Here is an 18,306-nt window from a genome sequence, read left to right as displayed (position 1 = left end):
ACACACACGCACACACATTTATTAAATTTCTATACCAACTTTAATCCGAATATCACAGGGTTGTTTACAATAGAAAAACACAAAAATACATGCCATAGTAACAAATATTATGGATGTTTTTTGGGTTTTTGATCTTGTTCTGGGTAATAATAATAACAACAATAATAATTACACTGGCTTGTGTGCTACAAAATTGTCTAAAAGCAACTTACAATTATAAAATCATACGTACAAAATTGAAAATACATTCTTAAAAATTAATTTTTAATTTTAAATGAGCTTATCTTGCAATAACAAAAAGGGCAATACTTTTTATGCTTTGTTTTGATGGTTGTATTATTTTGTAAGTTACTGATCCACTTTTCATGAAAATATAATTAAAATGCATGAAATAATAATAAAATGATGATGATTTTGATAAGCAGGCTTTGATTGGTGTGTGGTTTTCCCTCTTATTCTTTTAAAATCCTCTTTAGACTTCAGCTTGACTGAGGTAAAACAGCCAGAAATCAAAATGGGAGTGGTGCAGCAGGGTGGAGACAACATGAAAGAATGACACAGGACACACAATATGGCAACAATATGTCAAAGATATCATTCAGTGTTCCAAAAAGAAAACCTGGGCTAATGAAAAGGACAAGCATGGAAGCAACTTGGAAGTCAATGTGCATTCATATTACGCCATAAATGATAGAGAATGCAAAGAATAGCCTGAAAAGACCTCTGTGTGAAATATATAATACATACATCTGACAGAAATTGCTAGATAGAATCAATTTGTGCCATTTAAGAGCTGATATTCCATAGTGGCAAAGCGTGAAAACACTGCGCTGATTCAAATCTTGCTTTTGCAATGAATTCCCTTGCTGGCTTTTGGGCAAGCCCTTTTCTCTCACTCTCAACATGATGCTAATAAAATTGGTCTACTTTAGTATGGATTAGTCTAGTTATGGACTGTGTCGATTAGAAATCCATCCCATCCTTTTCTCGAGTGAATCTACTTTTCTAAAAAAATAAAAAAAATGAACAGTAGGAAAAGAAGAGAAAATTGATTCTGTACATGAATCTACTTAGTTCATGCTTACTGAAACAATATGCTAACCAAAACATAGTCATCCTTTGAAATTCTCAATTTCTTGAATTTTGAAATGCAGTTTTCCAATAAAGTGGCACACAGGGGAATAGGAAGGGGGGCAATGAGGGCAGGCCGCCCCATCATCTGTGGTGGCACATACCCCAAAATGCAAAAACTAGGAAAAGTGTGCATTAAAATGCATACATTAGTTTTTTAAAAATAAATAAATGCTAGCAAATTCTCATGAGGAATTTAAAAGAAAAGAATTCGCAAACTGATATGAAAATCTGGAGAACTGAATTTAAGATTAGAAAAATGAGAACCAGAATTGACAGATTCTGCCATCTCTAATTAAAATATGTATCTTATATCAAATATCCTATTTAGATATGTATTTATGTCAATGCATGCATTTCTAAATGATGTCATTCTAAAATATGCATTTTCAAATCTATTTTGGTAATTTTTTGAGCTGAGAAATTATATCATAAAGTTCAGACAAGTGTAAAATCCAAAGCATTATTATATTTGATCTGCATATTAGTCCAGGAGATGTGAATCGGGTCGCATTGCACTGAAATCCACAGAAATAACCTATGTTACACCTATGGTTTGTTGTTGTTTTTTGCTGAAATAATACACCTGAGGTATTTTGCAAGAGTTTTAAAGTAATATAAAATGCTATTATATTTTTGTTCTGTTTTTGTTTTTAATCTCCTTACAATTTGAAGTCAATACAAGTCATCTATTGTTGCTTCTTTCATAATCTTATGGGACTATTATTACTTTCTTGCACCTCTGGAGTATTTCACTTTCTTCGTATTCTTCATTTCTGTTTTATTCGTATACTTTTAGTGCAAAAATGTATTATTATTTTTCTAAAGGTATGCTATGGAGCCATGGAGAAAATCATTGTTTCTCAACCTGTAGGACCATTGAATTCAGTACTTTGCAAACTTTGCAAACTATGAAGACTGGAGACATTGTAATTCAGTATAGAAATAAAGTGCATTTTTAAAGGAACTATTTGGGTCTTCATAGTGAAACGATCTCACTGAATTTTCACAAAATTGCAACTTTTGTCTTTTCAGGGTTGGCAGAGAAGGGAACATTTTTTTCATGAACATTTACATTTCCCCTTAACTTTCCACTGTGATAGCCAGGCCTCCAATTCTATGCACAGTCTCCTGGGAATAAGTCTCATTCAACTCAGTGGAACTTCTGAATAGACATACATATGATTGCTCTGTCTGCGGCATTAATTGTAAACCTAAATTAAAATCTCAGAGACATGAGTTCAATCCAATATTTAGGCATTAGCTGAGCTCTCTGAGAGATGACCTATTTTGTTTATTTAACAGAATTTGTATACTGCTTAATTGTAAAAATCCTCTAAACATTTTACATGAAATCTAAATTAAAATTATGGATATGAGTTAGCGTTTATTTCACCTACCAGTGAGATAATAAATAAAAATGAAATAGTAAAGTTCTGGCTTTACAATTGTCGGTGAGCAAAGTTAACTGCAATTCTTAATTTTCTGAAATGTATAAATAACTCCTAGTCAGGGTGGAGTGACTTGTGTCTGTATAACTACAACAGAATTTGCCACACACACACACACACACACACACACACACCAGCTTCCTTGTTCCTCTTGTATTATATACTCTTTTGTACAGAATTATAAACTTCCCATCTTCTGACTGTTCTGGCATATGTCCCCAAAAGGGAGGAAAAACCTTATAAAGTTTCCTTTGGCCCAAGAAGCAGAAACATCTGTTGCAATCATGAGTGGCTTGTTGGCTAGATCCATCAGCCAGAATCTGGGTTTAATTAGCTCTTCTCTTTTTGCTGCCGTTACTTCAGTCGCTAGGAAATAATTGTAGCACATTATTTGGGGGGGGGGAGATAAATTAAAACTAGCTATTAATAAGAGGAAACAAAACAAACATGAATACACTGTTGTGTATATTGCAAGTTCAGATTTCTTAAGTTCTTCACCAGCTTTCTTCTCAAAGTTCTTCTAAACAAAACTAAAATTCATAACATGGGGTTTGGATTTTTGTTTTGTTTTGGGGTGGGGGTTTTTTTGGTAAACACAGCTGCTTGGCAAATAAAAGTAATGAAAGTGGCAGGTTATGTTTCCTCCTCCCTTAGAAAGGAACTTTCGTTATTTTAAGTGTCACTGGGGAGAAAGAGCCAGTGCTGACCTGTCTTCTGCCGGCCAAATAGCATGTTCCTTCAGAACAGATTTGGCAAAAGACAGCATGCTTCTCTTCTTCCCATCTTAACAGGTGCAAGCCAGCCCAGTTGTGAGACTTCACTAAAAATTGTTTACTTGACTCTGTGGTAAAATGATTCACTCTGTCTACTTGTGCAACAAATCGACTGCAGCCATTTGCAAGGCCCTTGTAGTTTCATCATTAAAATTCCTCTCCTGGTGTTCTGTATACTACAAACATTATTGGCATGTTTACCGTATTTCTCTTTATTTTTAGACTGGGGGTGTGTGTGGTTGTGCAATAGTCTCACTGCATCAAGACCCAATGGAATGCAAAAAATAGTGATCAGATGTCTACTGCAGTCTTCTTCAAGCATTGCAAATAAGTTTAAGATCCCACAGGTAACTGGTCACTGTGAGAACAGCATGCTGGACTAGATGGGCCATTGGCCTGATCCAGCAGGTGGTTCTTAGGTTCTTATGAAGAACAGTGAAGTAAAGTTAATGTAGTGGAGATACATGCACTACATCCATCACCCTGCTCATCTGTTTTCATCACCCTCCAAATTGTGAAGGACAATCTTCAAGCAGGAAGCCTTCAATACAGTGGTACCTCGGGTTAAGTACTTAATTCGTTCCGGAGGTCTGTACTTAACCTGAAACTATTCTTAACCTGAAGCACCACTTTAGCTAATGGGGCCTCCTGCTGCTGCCGCGCCACCGGAGCATGATTTCTGTTCTTATCCTGAAGCAAAGTTCTTAACCTGAAGCACTATTTCTAGGTTAGCAGAGTGCATAATCTGAAGCGTATGTAACCTGAAGCGTATGTAACCCAAGGTACCACTGTACTTAATCATGGGAGTTCCCTGCACATTCTAGAATCCTGATTTTCCAGCATTGTACAGTGGTACCTTGGTTTAAGAACAGCTTAGTTGATGAACAACTTGGATTAAGAACACTTCAAACCCGGAAGTAGGTGTTTTGGTTTGTAAACTTTGCCTTGGAATAAGAACATGTTTCGCTTCCTGTTGAGTGTGTTCCATTTGTAAATTGAGTCCTCTGCTGCTATGGGAAAGCACACCTTGGTTTAAGAATGCTTTGGTTTAAGAATGGACTTCCGGAACAGATTAAGTTTGTAAACCAAGGTACCACTGTCTTGTCTTGTCTTGTCTTGTCTTGTCTTGTCTTGCATTGCATTGCCTATTTGCAGTTATCTTCTTCTAGCTAGGCTTTCCCTGGTGGTGGTCATCATGGGAGATCATGGGTGGTCATTACAGGGAGAGAGAAGAATATTGGCAATATCAGCACAGTGCAAGCACAGTATCAAAGCTTTGGATTGGCTCTGCTGCTGCAACTGCATCATAGGAAACCAGATGAGCCAGCCACTACTGAATATACCTGTCTTTTTACCTGGGCAGTGGGGATATATGCTCAGCCATGAAGTTACCTCAGGTGAGAGACTGCCTCTTACCCTATCCTACCTACTTGTTCAGAGAACAAAATGGATTAATACTTTGGTTGTTACCTGAGCTCTTTAGAGGAAGGGCAGATTCCAAAATATAATCTCTCTCTCTCTCTCTCTCTCTCTCTCTCTCGTTTTTGTGTGTGTAAAACCAGTGGCGTAGCGTGGGGGGTGCAGGGGGGCCGGCCGCACCAGGCGCAACATCTGGGGGTTAGGGTTAGGGGGTGCAAATCCACGGGTTAGGGGGCGCAAATCCACGGGTTAGGGGGCACAAATTACTTGCCTTGCCCCGGGTGCTGACAACCCACGCTACGCCACTGTGTAAAACATAGTTTATAAATGAATACTGACAACCAATGATGCATCATATGAATGCTTTCTGGAGTCTATAAGGTTGCACGCTACATGAAAACCTCATTAGAAGCAATTATTAAATGACTGGAAAGATAAATGTAGCTATTAATTCTGTACACCTGCAGCTCTCCTTATGTCCTTTGATCTAAGCCCTGAGAATTTGTAATGGCACAACCTTAGCCTCTTGCCCACCTGCAGTTTATTAGGACATCAGCCAAAGAGCCCTGTGATTCTGTAGCTGGCAGCTGAGAAGTATGTTGGCAAAGCCAGTCCTTGTCATTTTGTGTGGCTGATACCTGCATCGCCAGTGCTTCCCTCATATTCCCACCACTTGGCCTCATTAAACATCCTCAGCAATATGTAGATTTACTCTGCTCTCTCCACATCCAGCCGTTTCATATTCTAAAAACATAAACACTAACCCTCCCCATCCCCAGCCAAAATAAAACAGAGAGAAAAGGCTGAAACAAATTTTTTGCAATGAGCAAGGATGCCTGCTGTTACTGAATTCTCTGGCACAGTGTGGCAGGCAGCTGATAGGGAAAGGTACATTTTACCACGCAGGAGAACAACTGACAGGATGACATGACAGCCTTCTACTTATAGTTCCTAATGACATCATCATCCCACCCTTCACTTTAAGGTCCCAGGGTGAGTTATCAGAATTAAACACAAACTGAGGCTCCTCCAGTTCATTAACTGAAGTGCACACTTACCTGAGTAATGTCCATAGAACACTGTGGGTTTAATGGTGCAATCCAAACCCAAGATCTGCTGGGATGAGAGAGCTTTGATTTGGTAGGTCCTGGGATTTAGCTGGCTTGAGTCCTGCAACCATCATTCTGGCTTAGCTGGGGCTCTGCTGCCTCAGACACCAGAACTCAAGCCAGTGGAAATTAAGTCTCCATAAAGGAGCATTCTCAGGGCATAGTGGGGCAAGGAGGGACTCAGATCTATTCCAAACCCTGGTCAGCTCACTCGGGCCCACTCCTCAAATGTTGGGGCCAGCAGTTGCCCCTCCCAGGGGTTCCTGAATAGAGTTTGTAATAGAGGGAACTTAGACTGGCATAAATTATACCAGCTTAAATTACACCACCCTAAAATATGTCTTCGAAAGTTAAGATTGCACTGCTAGTATGCATAAGAGATATTGTTGCATATGAAAGAAGGAGAACATGTGAGGGGAGAGGGGCACAGCAAATATATATACTATATAGCACCAACAATATGTCCTTTTCAGTATCTCCTAAACATATGCTGGTTCAACCAGGCTTTTTCACAGGTAGCATGGCTGGATATTGTTTCTGTGTTCAAATTTCCAATATTAATTGGTCTCCCATGTGCATGGCTATGTAAATGCAAATCGACATGCGGATCTGACTCTTTGTGGGCCAGAGTTGAAAAACATTCCACATTCAGGAATGTATACATGATGATCCTGCACCTATACTGCAGAAGCCAGTTTAACATGAATATTGAAGGGGACATTGTGGGTTTGTGGCTAAATAAATATTTAAACAAATATTTAAACTATCCCAAGAAAGATTATTGGTACTGGGAGTGTGTTATTATTTCAGTGGGTCTACCCTGAACATGGCTTAGTAGCTGAATTCTAGTCAGTGTGTGTGTGTGTGTGTGTGTGTGTGTAGATATACATATATAATGGAGCATTTTTAATTAGTTTGAGATCCAACATAGTTGACTTAATTGTACAAGCCCATTAAGTTTCCAGTAAATGTAGAAATCACATGCTGTGATTTCTATAAACAAGGTTTCATGGTAGTCAGATTTCAACAGCAGTCTTAAACAACATTTCACATCCTGTGTGCTAATTTTTTTGAACTTGGTGGAATTGGGGCATTTGGTGTTATCATGCTGCATTTTCAGCAACTGTGGTATACATTAAATAAGTCATAGGTTTGGTGGCAAGTTTTCACTTTTCTGAGTATTCGATTCCTTCTCTTACAAACCACCCAGAAAAAACTAAGCTTAAGAAAGTGAGTAACAGCCAACCAAAACAGAACGTAATATTTCAAGGACACTTTCCCTCCTTCTCTGGACAGCGTATGTTAAATTAAGAACAAGGAAACGTCCTTCAGCAAGAATGGTGACTACTTTCCCTGGAGCAATAAGATGTATGACACCAGTAATGATGAATTCCTGCAGATCCACAAGAACACTGCGTCCTTGGATTTACTAGTGACCATATGTCCTGGTAAGAACAGGCTCTTCATATGTGTCATTACAGCCAGCAAGCTTGAGGACACCTGTAAAAAAATAAAATCAATAAAACATTCATATCCAGCTTTGAGAGATCAGTAATTCATCTGTGTAACAACAAATATGGAAAGAATTCTCTCCAGTTCTCTGGCAGTACACTTTTTTTATAAGAAAAAAAGAATATTGGACACACTATCATATAATTTTACATTTAATAAAATAAAAAGCTGCATGATCAGTTTTGACAGCAAGCTGATGGTCTGGCCATGCCCTTGCCAAAAGTAACAAAATTTCAAATAGTTTGGTTGATATGCACATGTTAAAGCAGTAGAGCTTTTCAAGAATGTGATGGGTTCTTGGCAATGCCTGTAAAGCAACTCATATTTATATTGGTGATGATGCCATTTAGTTAACTGATCCATTATTAAAGCTGTGCCAATATGTCTTCCCAATTTCAAGAGCCACAAAAGCCTGTGTTTTATGGACCCCTCCTCCAACACACACTTATGCTGTCAGATTAGATGTTAATTGCTAAAGAGTTTTTCACTGAAAATTGCCCATTGAATGATTTTTTAGGCTGGATGGGTAGATATTACAATAATATTGTCCATAGAAATTGGGACATCTCACCAAACAGATATACTGTAATAGACAACTAGCGTGTTTAGACATCTGGGGTTTACCATACAGCATTAGCGATACAATGGATTTTTGTACACTTCTATTTTCAATGAAATAGCAGCATTTTGAATGTGGAAGGATAAAGCAATCTCTTCCCCACCCCCAACCCTCCCCTCAACCTTGTCATCTCTCCTGCCTGCATTTGGGTCCCCCCCCCTTTTTTCTGAAATGAATTCTTTAGATTGCAATCCTATACATATTTACATGGAAGTAAGCTTCAATGAACTCAAAGGAACTTATTTCTAAGAAGGCAAGTTGGCATGGTTATTACGAAATTCCAGTGCAACTAGGGATCACATAATCACAGTGATTTTGATGTCACAGATAGATAGCCAATCAGATTTGCAACAGGAGGTCAAAGTAAAGGGGGAAGAAAGAGAGAACGTGTCCCTGTTGCTTAAGAAACCAAACTTCCTGCCACTGCATTGTGCCTGCACTTTCCCACTGTACCAGCAATACACTAAAAGACTTTACCACAGTCCAGTCCAGTACCTGCTGAGAATGCTGCTTTTCAGATCCTCGTGCACCTAACACCTAAATCAGCAAAAGAAGATTCTAAAGCATAGTCGATTGAATGCACAGTGATACCTCAGGTTAAGTACTTAATTCATTCCAGAGGTCCGTTCTTAACCTGAAACTGTTCTTAACCTGAAGCACCACTTCTAATGGGGCCTCTTGCTGCTGCCGCGCTGCCAGAGCACGATTTCTGTTCTCATCCTGAAGCAAAGTTCTTAACCCAAGGTACTATTTCTGGGTTAGTGGAGTCTGTAACCTGAAGCATGCGTAACCTGAAGCGTATGTAACCCGAGGTACCACTGTAGTTGGAAACTTCTCTGTACATGGGAATTTTGGCTTACCAGGTATTTTGATCTTAGAATGTTTCTAAATATTCTAGTTGGACTAGGGATAGGTAGTGTAGATGTGTCAATTTCTGTTCCAGTTTCTAATTTTTCCAACCTTAAGTTCTCCACTTTTCTCTGCCAATTTGTCATTAATTTATTTTAAAACATCCACATGAAACTTCATCAGCACTTTAGTGCAAATTTCTTCCAATATACATTTTTTTGTAAATATTTTCCCTAATAGTTTTGTAACACAATTTCCTTAATACAATGTATTATATGTACCATAATGTATTTTTTTGTAATTTTCACTAATATGGTTTTTTTCCTGTACGCTTTAGTATTTGCACTTTGTATGTATTAAATGGCAAGAGAAAACTGCATTGCAAAATTTCAAAGGTGTTTCGGTTTCAATGTTGTTTCAGAAAGTATATATTGGGTAAATTCTCCTTTAAATGTGAACTGGATCTAATTTCTCCCTCATCCCTAAACTGAACACACTTAAAAGCCCTCTTTGGATTGCGGAGCTAATTTACACTTGTGTGCATGCCCTGCCCTTTCCTTCAATTTTATTTATGGCATGTTCAAGCGAATTCCTGAACACAGCTTCTGTCTTCCTGAAATACCTGCCTCATTGCACATTTTTTTCAAATTATCGTGCAAACAGCTGCAAAATATTGCAGGAGATGGGTGTGCATTTTATGGTGATGAAACTTGTCTGAGAATGGTAATGCTATCCTCTCTTGTGACTCAGCCCTACTGGACATTCATTTACTCTCTGGTTCCACTGGGGCTGATGTTCATCGTCTAGGCAGCCATTTTACCATTTCCAAAGAAGGAACAGCAATTGGATGTTGCTGCTGATAAGCATCTTCTCTCTGTTGTGAAAACCCAGTTTACTCTTTAAAAAGGTAAAGGACCCCTGACAGTTAAGTCCAATCACGAACGACTCTGGGGTTGCGGCGCTCATCTCGCTTTACTGGCCGAGGGAGCCAACGTTTGTCTGCAGACAGTTTTTCTGGGTCATGTTGCCAGCATGACTAAGCCGCTTCTGGCAAAACCAGAGCAGCGCACAAAAACACCATTTACCTTCCCGCCGGAGTGGTACAGTGGTACCTCGCAAGACGAAATTAATTCGTTCCGCGAGTCTTTCCGTCTTGCGAGTTTTTCGTCTTGCGAAGCACGGTCAAGTCGCAACTGCACCTCTTCAAGCGGTTTTAAGAAAAAGGAAACAAACTCGCAAGACGTTTTCGTCTTGCGAAGCAAGCCCATAGGGAAATTTGTTTTGTGAAGCAACTCAAAAAACGAAAAACTCTTTCGTCTTGCGAGTTTTTCGTCTTCCGAGGCATTCGTCTTGCGAGGTACCACTGTACCTATTTATCTACTTGCACTTTGACGTGCTTTCGAACTGATAGGTTGGCAGGAGCTGGGACCGAGCAATGGGAGCTCACCCCATCGTGGGGATTTGAACCGCCAACCTTCTGATCACCAACCCCTAGGCTCAGTGGTTTAGACCACAGCGCCACCTTTAAGATGTCTTAATGAATTTAAGAGGCTACAGCTCAGTGTTAGAGCACATGCTTTGCATGCAAATGTTCCCATCAGGTAGGACTGGTAGCAGTGGGAAAGACTCCCCCCTGAAACTCTGGAGCATGGGTAGGCAAACTAAGGCCTGGAGGCCAGATTCGGCCCAATCGCCTTCTAAATCCGGCCCACGGATGGCCCGGGAATCAGCATGTTTTTACGTGAGTAGAATGTGTGCTTTTATTTAAAATGCATCTCTGGGTTATTTGTGGGGCATAGGAATTCTTCACTTTTTTTCAAAATCTAGTCTGGCCGCCCACAAGGTCTGACGGACAGTGGACCGGCCCCCTGCTAAAAAAGTTTGCTGACCCCTGCTAGTGTTGCTAGTCAGCAGGGCCGACCTGCTCATGAGGTGGGGTGAGGCAGTTGCCTTAAGTGGCAGAAATCCAAGAGGCAGCACTCCCATGGGTCCCCATCCACCCCAGTGGCAGCAGAGAAGCAGTGCCGCTAGTGGCACCAGTTTCTTGCAATACCTCACAAGATCTCACCAAAAACCTTTCAAGAACTCACAAAATTTCAGCAATACCGTTATGTCATGCTTTGCAGGTGCTGCCATGGTGTTGCACAGCACATTCCTGTATATAAGATAATTTCCCATGTTTCCTATTTGCTACTCGGGGTGAAAAGTCTACCTCACTTCTATCAAGTAGCACCCCAGGAAAACTCATCTAAGAAATCTGTATGCCCATCATAACCTTTAAGGTGCTTTCTTCTCCCCATCCATGAAAACAGGTAGATGGAGAAATCCACATATAGGGGGGAATAAAAATAAGTTTAAGAATGAGCCTAAATCTGCCGACAATGATAGTTTCTAGTCTGTATTTTCACTGAGTTAGGCTCATCTAAAATGAATTCAAATTGTAACCCTTTAAATTACAACTTTCCATACTTGGATATGAATATGGTTTTTTGTCTCCATGGGTTTTTTTGTAAAATTGGACAGAACTAAGTGCCTGATAAATATTAATCATAAGCTTCAGAACGGCCCATGTGTATATATTCAGCACATTTGAATGTAATTAGGAAATACCATAACCACATATTTTAATAAGCCATATGTGTTTCGTATGGGATGTCTATTCTAATTTGCATGGAAAAAAGAACACCTATGGTGGTAAAATCAGATTTTGCTTTGGGTGATTTTCAAATGAGCATGTCGAGACAGGCAATGTGTGGTGCAAAATAATTATTTCTAATGAACTTGTTAAGTAGCTCTGGTCTGTATATTTTGATTTTTATAAATGGAAAATGAAATGCTGGAAAGAACATGATGGATATAATCATAGCACAGAACAAATGTAATTATAGGAACAGAAAAGCAATATACTTACTCAACTATATGACTTGGCCATACACACCAAATATCATACATGGAGAAATACTATCAATAATACCATTTTCATTGCTTTTACACTAAGCCAATTCTAAGGGGCATTTTTAACACCAATATATTTCAAGTCTATACAGGCTGGCTGAAATGCTTCCACCATACTTTTATAAATGTAATATTCTATTGCTTACTTGGTAAAAGCAGAAACACACAAACTATCCCTCCCTATCCCACACCAGACTTTTTGCGATAAGGAAAGTGATGGGGGAAATGCAGTGGGAAATGTGGGATATGTTTTCCTTATGCAACTTCACTTAATGCCCCCAACAAAACAAATCAGAATGGAGACTCAATGAACATCCAATGTCATCTAACTCCTGTGCAAATTTTGTGCAAACAAAGCAGGCTGAATGTTCACTAAGCAGGTCATCTGGAAGCAAACTTAGGCTAAAGGGGATGTCTTCAATTGCAAGGTCATAATTTATTTTCTATAAAAGAAGTTAACTTTCTATTTATTTATTTTTTAAAAAAACTCTTTCAGGAATAATCATTCCTGAAAAAGCAGAAATCCAGAATCTTGTAACATTAATGACAGTGCAATTTGCGCATGCTTGGAAGTAAGCAATAAATCAGCATGCCTGGGATTGCAACCTTAACACAATAAGTGCAACAGAGAGGCACACTCCCTATTGGGAGTGTATGAATGTGGTGCTAATTTCATGACTACAACTGATATGAATGTTTTTTGTTCTGCCTTGGGGAAACCTGAGCAGCCTCAGGCCTGTGGAGGGTGGTGGTGGTAAAGAAAGAAGTGTAACTCTCTCTTCTCCTGCAATGGTCCAGAGAAAAATCCCTTCACTACCCAAAGATGCTGGTTACATTTCAAAGGTTTCAAGCATTTCTCCCTGTGGTTCCTACAATCAGAGAAGAACACTGATGAAGGGTTTAAAACATGCCACAATTTGCAGGTGATACATTCTGGCTGGGTTCTCTTCTGGTTCTCGGATTTGTAGAACTGGGCTTAAGTAAAAAAATAAAGTAGTGAAACATTCTGAAGAGCAGAAGTAGGTGCGAAGAAATATAAAAGGATACACAGTGAGTTGAGGAGTAGAAAGCTTGAGCTTCTGTCCATTCATGCAGAAATGTTGATAACTGCTGAAAGACAGAATCTGGAGTGGCAGGTGCACAAAGGAAGGCTAATTAGTCTGCATCCTCCTCAGCAAAGAATCCAATCTCTCTTTTGTTTCCAATATTTTTATTGGCATGGCAAAGTAGGAAGTGTTGCCAACCCCAATTCTGATTCTGGGCCCTCTGGGAGTTGGCACCATGTGTCCATTCTGAATTGTCATTCATTTCATATGTGGAGGCAGGTTGCTGTATACCCTCAGGCAATTTCTGCATATATATTATTATTAACTTGATGAGCAACACTGCCCCTTTATTTGTTGGAATTATAATTTTGTTGCTGCTGCTGCAAGGGCCAGGAAAAGTTGGCAACGATATATTCCCACACACCCATTTGCGTGTTCAGACCCAGAGACCTCCCCCCTAAATAAAGATACATTTGACTCAAATTTTAGTTTTGGTTTTTGGCAGAATTTAGGCCACAACTTTATCGATTACAGAAAAGTGAGTGGTTGCATAGGCTCTGGTTCGACTAACTCCCTGCACCCTTGCAGGCAGCGCTGACCCAGAGGTCCATCATAGGTCAGCCAAGGGTGAACACCTGAGGTAGGTGGAAAGCCCCGGAACAGACTCTGTTCACTCCCTAGATGCTCCCCTGGACTCAGGCACGGGCACAACCCCCTCTCGGGGGTTGACCAAACCAATTGAGTCCCTGGATTCCTTTAACAGGATTCCTTCACATAGGGTTGGCGAGAGCGTTCTCCCATCCCTATCACCTGAACCAGTGCCTATCCGCAATCTTACAAGTTGTGATGATTTGCTACTTGGTAGACAAAAACCCAATGGCAACAGCCAATCAGCCAAGTGGGGAAAATTCCTTCCGTGCCCCTGTCCCAACGACAGACGACACTTGACGGCATAGCAAGGTCAGTCGCAAAATGCCCTAAATATAGGGAGAGGTGGGTGGGTGTTCCGATGCACGAGCTGAAAGAGGAAGCTCTGGGTCACGTGCATGGGTATATGTGTGTGTGTGTGTGTGTGTGTGTGTGTGTGTGTCCCTCAATCCCTTTGAACTGCGCCCCATTGGTCAGATTAAACCCAACATCGAGGGACCTACCAATCTGGTGTTGTGGCTACCCAATTACCCACCCACAACCAGGAGGTCAGTCTCCAGGTCTCACCGCAACACGTGCCCTCTTTTAGGGAGGCCACAATTTACAATACATGGCTGGCTATTTGGTTGGGTATTTATTTATTTGCCACATTTCTCTGCTGCTTTTTCTTTCCTTTTCCACAAAAAATATGTTTTGCCTTATTTTATGAGTGCTTCCATTGGTCTTCCAGTTTACCGCACGGCATGGCTGCTAGGGATTTTTGTTTCATTTTTACTTCCGGAATGTGATCTGTGATGCATACTATTTAGCAAGCTTTTCTTTGATCTCTTGGTGGCATCGCTGTGTTTTTTATGAGAGTAGCTATAGCAGTTTTGCTTATCATATCCTTTTGCTAACAAAGGCCACAATCTGATGCTTCATACATGTGGAGATCGGTTTGCATAGGCTTCCCTTCCTATGAAGTTCCTTCTGTGCCTGTTGTTTGATTCCTCTTCAGCAGCAGTGGGGAACCTGCAGCTCATGCACTTGACTAGGTCTGCCGGGCCTCCCCATTTGGACATTTTGACCAAGCCACGCCCACCTGCCCTACATCTATATTTGACATCGTATGAAGGGGGTAGAAATTTGATTATTTCAAAGCCAAATCTATCAGACCCAAAACTGTCAAACTTTCCAAGGCAATAGGAGAACCGAAACACAGCCATCCTTCAGAATTTGCACTGATCTGAATTTTGCAATATAGTTCTCTGAACAAACAGTGTTTATACAAAGGGCAAGTGTGTATAAAATGAATATATTAGTGAAAATAAGATAAGAAACACATCAGGAAAAAATGCTTGCAGAATGTGTATATTAGTTTTAAAAAATGCATACAAAAATACATTTATTAAGAGAAATTCTCATTAAAACACTGAGGAATTTTCATAAGAATTTTTTTTTAAATTGCATATTCCTGCAGAAATGGGGTGGAGTGGAATTAAGGTTGGGAGAATGAGAAACTGAGAGAATGGAAGCTGACAGATCCTTCCATTAACAAATGTGGGACCAGTACAGATGTGGACGGACAAAAATGGAGTTTGCAGGTGTAACTGATCAGCTGATTCCTGTAAAAAGCTCCTGCACACTGCTTTCCAAATGCCAAAAATCACCTGATCATTAGGGTTTATAAATGACCGTGCATTGGAGCATTGCCAGCATTGCATCAGGGCATACAATATCATACTGCATGAGGGAAAATGAGTCATCTGACATCATTGTGAAATCAAGTGATTCACAGTTGTGTGACTCCTCCCAATTTTCAAACTTGGTAGGGGTGGGCGGGCAAGAAAGAGACCTGACACAGCTGGATCCACTTCCCTACCTTGGCCCCTCAGAGTGTTGTGTGATGTCCTGACGTTGAGTTTCATCTTCTGCGTAGACTGCCTAGACCAGAAGCCCGTTCTTGCCTAGGCCATAAATGTGGCTCAGCGCCTGTGTTATATAATCCAGGGCACAGGACTTGAACAAGGAGTAGGCTGCTGACCGCAAAGATGGTCACTGAAGAGCAGCAGCATGGTGGGTACAGAAGCAGAAGATGCAAAAGAAACTCATGAAAGCCACCCTGGAACTTCTCTCTGTATTTGCAGGGTGGAAGGCTGTGGCTCAAGCCCTTCAGAAAGAATAATAAACACTAAATTCATCATGTGAGGTGGTGGATAGGCAAGACTGCCAGCCGAAGACCACTTATCAGGGAGTAAGCTACATTGAATCCAAAAGGACTTAGTTCTGAGTAGACATTAAAAGTATTGCACTGTGAGAGAAGGGAATGTGAGCAGCATAAAAAACCAAAAAAAAAAAAAGCTACTTCTAGTTAAAGCCCCTCATTTTCTTTTCCTTTTTTTCCTTTTTGGTTAAACAAGGAACCAGAGCAGGTGCTAAGTCTAAACTTGGTTTCTGAGGAAGGAATTGATTATTCCACAGCAGGATATTTGGATGTTTTCTGTCCAGTGATGAATTTGACAGCACAGCTTATATCCATGAGCACTTACATTTGTATGTTTCCTTGCAACAGTCATCGCAGTCCTTCAAATCTGCATTTAGATTGACAGCTTCTCTGCTAGGCAGATATTGGAATGGAAAATGGAAGCATTTCTCAATTGGGCCAAAACTTGGGGAAAATTGTACAGCACTTTTAACTCACGGAACCGTATTATTATTAATATACTATAATTTATGTTGCCTCAGCAGTATTTAAGGCACTTCAAAGAATAATACAAGCAAAAAAGACAGCTCAATGAATACAATGTACCTATATTCATAAACATGTCATTTGCACTAAAGTACCAGATACATTTGATCTATATAAGATAGTGTGTGTGTGTGTGTGTGTGTGTGTGTGTGTGTGTAAATTTAAAATAATAGACCTATATGAACTTAAAAGTTATGAGGTACCCAATAGATGTGATGCAATGAAATAGCCATATGCAGGCAAATAGTTTCAAAGTGGGGAAAACATCAGAGGCTTATCTGTCATGGCTGACTGATGCCTCATTCAACCTATACATTTAAAGTGCTGTGATACCACTTTAAACAACCATGACTTCCCCCAGAGAATTGTGGGAACTGTAGTTTGGTAAGGGTGCTGAGAATTGGTAGGAAACCCCTATTCCCCTCCAGAGCTACAATTCTGAGAATACCTAAAGATGTAATTGCAAAACAACTGTGTTATGTGTTGATAAATGAACTGCTTTATTTAGCTTCTGCTACAAGTTCTGCACTATGAGCATGCTAGTGAAAAAAAGTGAATGGGTATATGGATTCAATGGCACCAATTCATCATTCAAAAGGGCCCCCAATTTTGAAGGAAAATGGGGAAAAAGAGACATATTGCAGGTCATGAATCTATATGAAGCCATCTTATTCGGAGTTAGATCTTTAATCCATCTAGGCCAATATTCCACAACCTTGTAGTTTGGACTACAGCTCCCATCATCCTTGACCATTCACCCATCTTGATGGGGACTGATGGCAGTTATAGTCCAAAAAACCCCTGGAGATTCAAGGTTGAGAAAGGCCACTGTAGTCCATTACCACATCAATCTATCCCCAATGCCATTCTCATCGCAGCCTTCTGAGAAAATTGTCTCACATCTGTTCAGATTGTTTGTACATTTCCACAAGATTTCTAAGAAAAGTGGAGCCCTGAACTGAAACAATGGGATCACATTAATCAGTGCAGACCAAGACTTCTGTTGACATTTTCAGTAGCGGATTCCACCATCCGTTTATGGATTTACCCTGAATTTGTACAGTCCTAGTCCCATCCAAGGAACCCCTCTTTTTCTTTCACAATCACTGTACAGTGAAACTAACCCATTGTCTGAAGGAATCCACTGAGCAGTGAGCCCTGACCCACCAAACAAAACAAAACCCTGACTGTATGAACAGTGGCTGTGCAGAGTATTATGTCTCTTCAAACAACACAATCCCTTTGGATTCAATGGCACAAAATGACTCCCAAAGCTAACATATGATAGAATCATAAAACAGATGTGTGAATCTACCAACTTTGGCTTTACGGAGTTATGACTTGGGCCATGAAACATTGGCACATTTCAAATACACAGACATTTTATGGAATGTGCTCACAGAGTAATTAGTGTTCTTGAAAAGTGTTGCATTTTTGTTTGCTTTAAACCTTTTGTCAGCCTGTGTCACTCAGTACCTCCTAGATTTCATTAAGTAACTTGTGTCACTGGAAAATGGAGATTCATGTGCAACCTTGATTTAATTAGGCTGCAGCCAGAGGCCATCAATGCCAAACATCTGACATCATTAAAAATTGTTCTACCAACAGTCATTAGGCCACATATGTTGTAATACCTTCATTATTTTTATTTTTATTATTAGTTTTAAAAAATCATATTCCTGTACTTCTTCGTCAACTGATATATAATGCTGCCATGCTGTAAACAGAGATTCATGGATTCAAGCTGGAAAAATAATAGCAAGAACAAGAACAAAACATTTCATACTTATGTAGATTTTTCCAGTAACACAAAAGATGGAGATTTTTTGCAGCTTTCTATGGCATATCAACAGCTTGTCACATTTCAGACAGATACTCCTATGATTTCCTTTATGGTCTTTGGACAACTAACTTTTTATAGAATAAATGCTTTTGAAAAGCTTTTGTGAGATCCTGGACTACTTGACAGACTCAGCAGTCATTTCAGTGTTTTTTAACAATAGATCTCAGGAATATATATATATATATATATATATATATATATATATATATATATATATATATAT

This window comes from Podarcis filfolensis (genome assembly GCF_964270895.1).
Source record: "Podarcis filfolensis genome assembly, chromosome: 4".
In the NCBI taxonomy this organism is placed as follows: Eukaryota; Metazoa; Chordata; class Lepidosauria; order Squamata; family Lacertidae; genus Podarcis; species Podarcis filfolensis.
The sequence above is the reverse complement of the archived record's forward strand: the minus strand, read 5'-3'. Positions refer to the sequence as shown.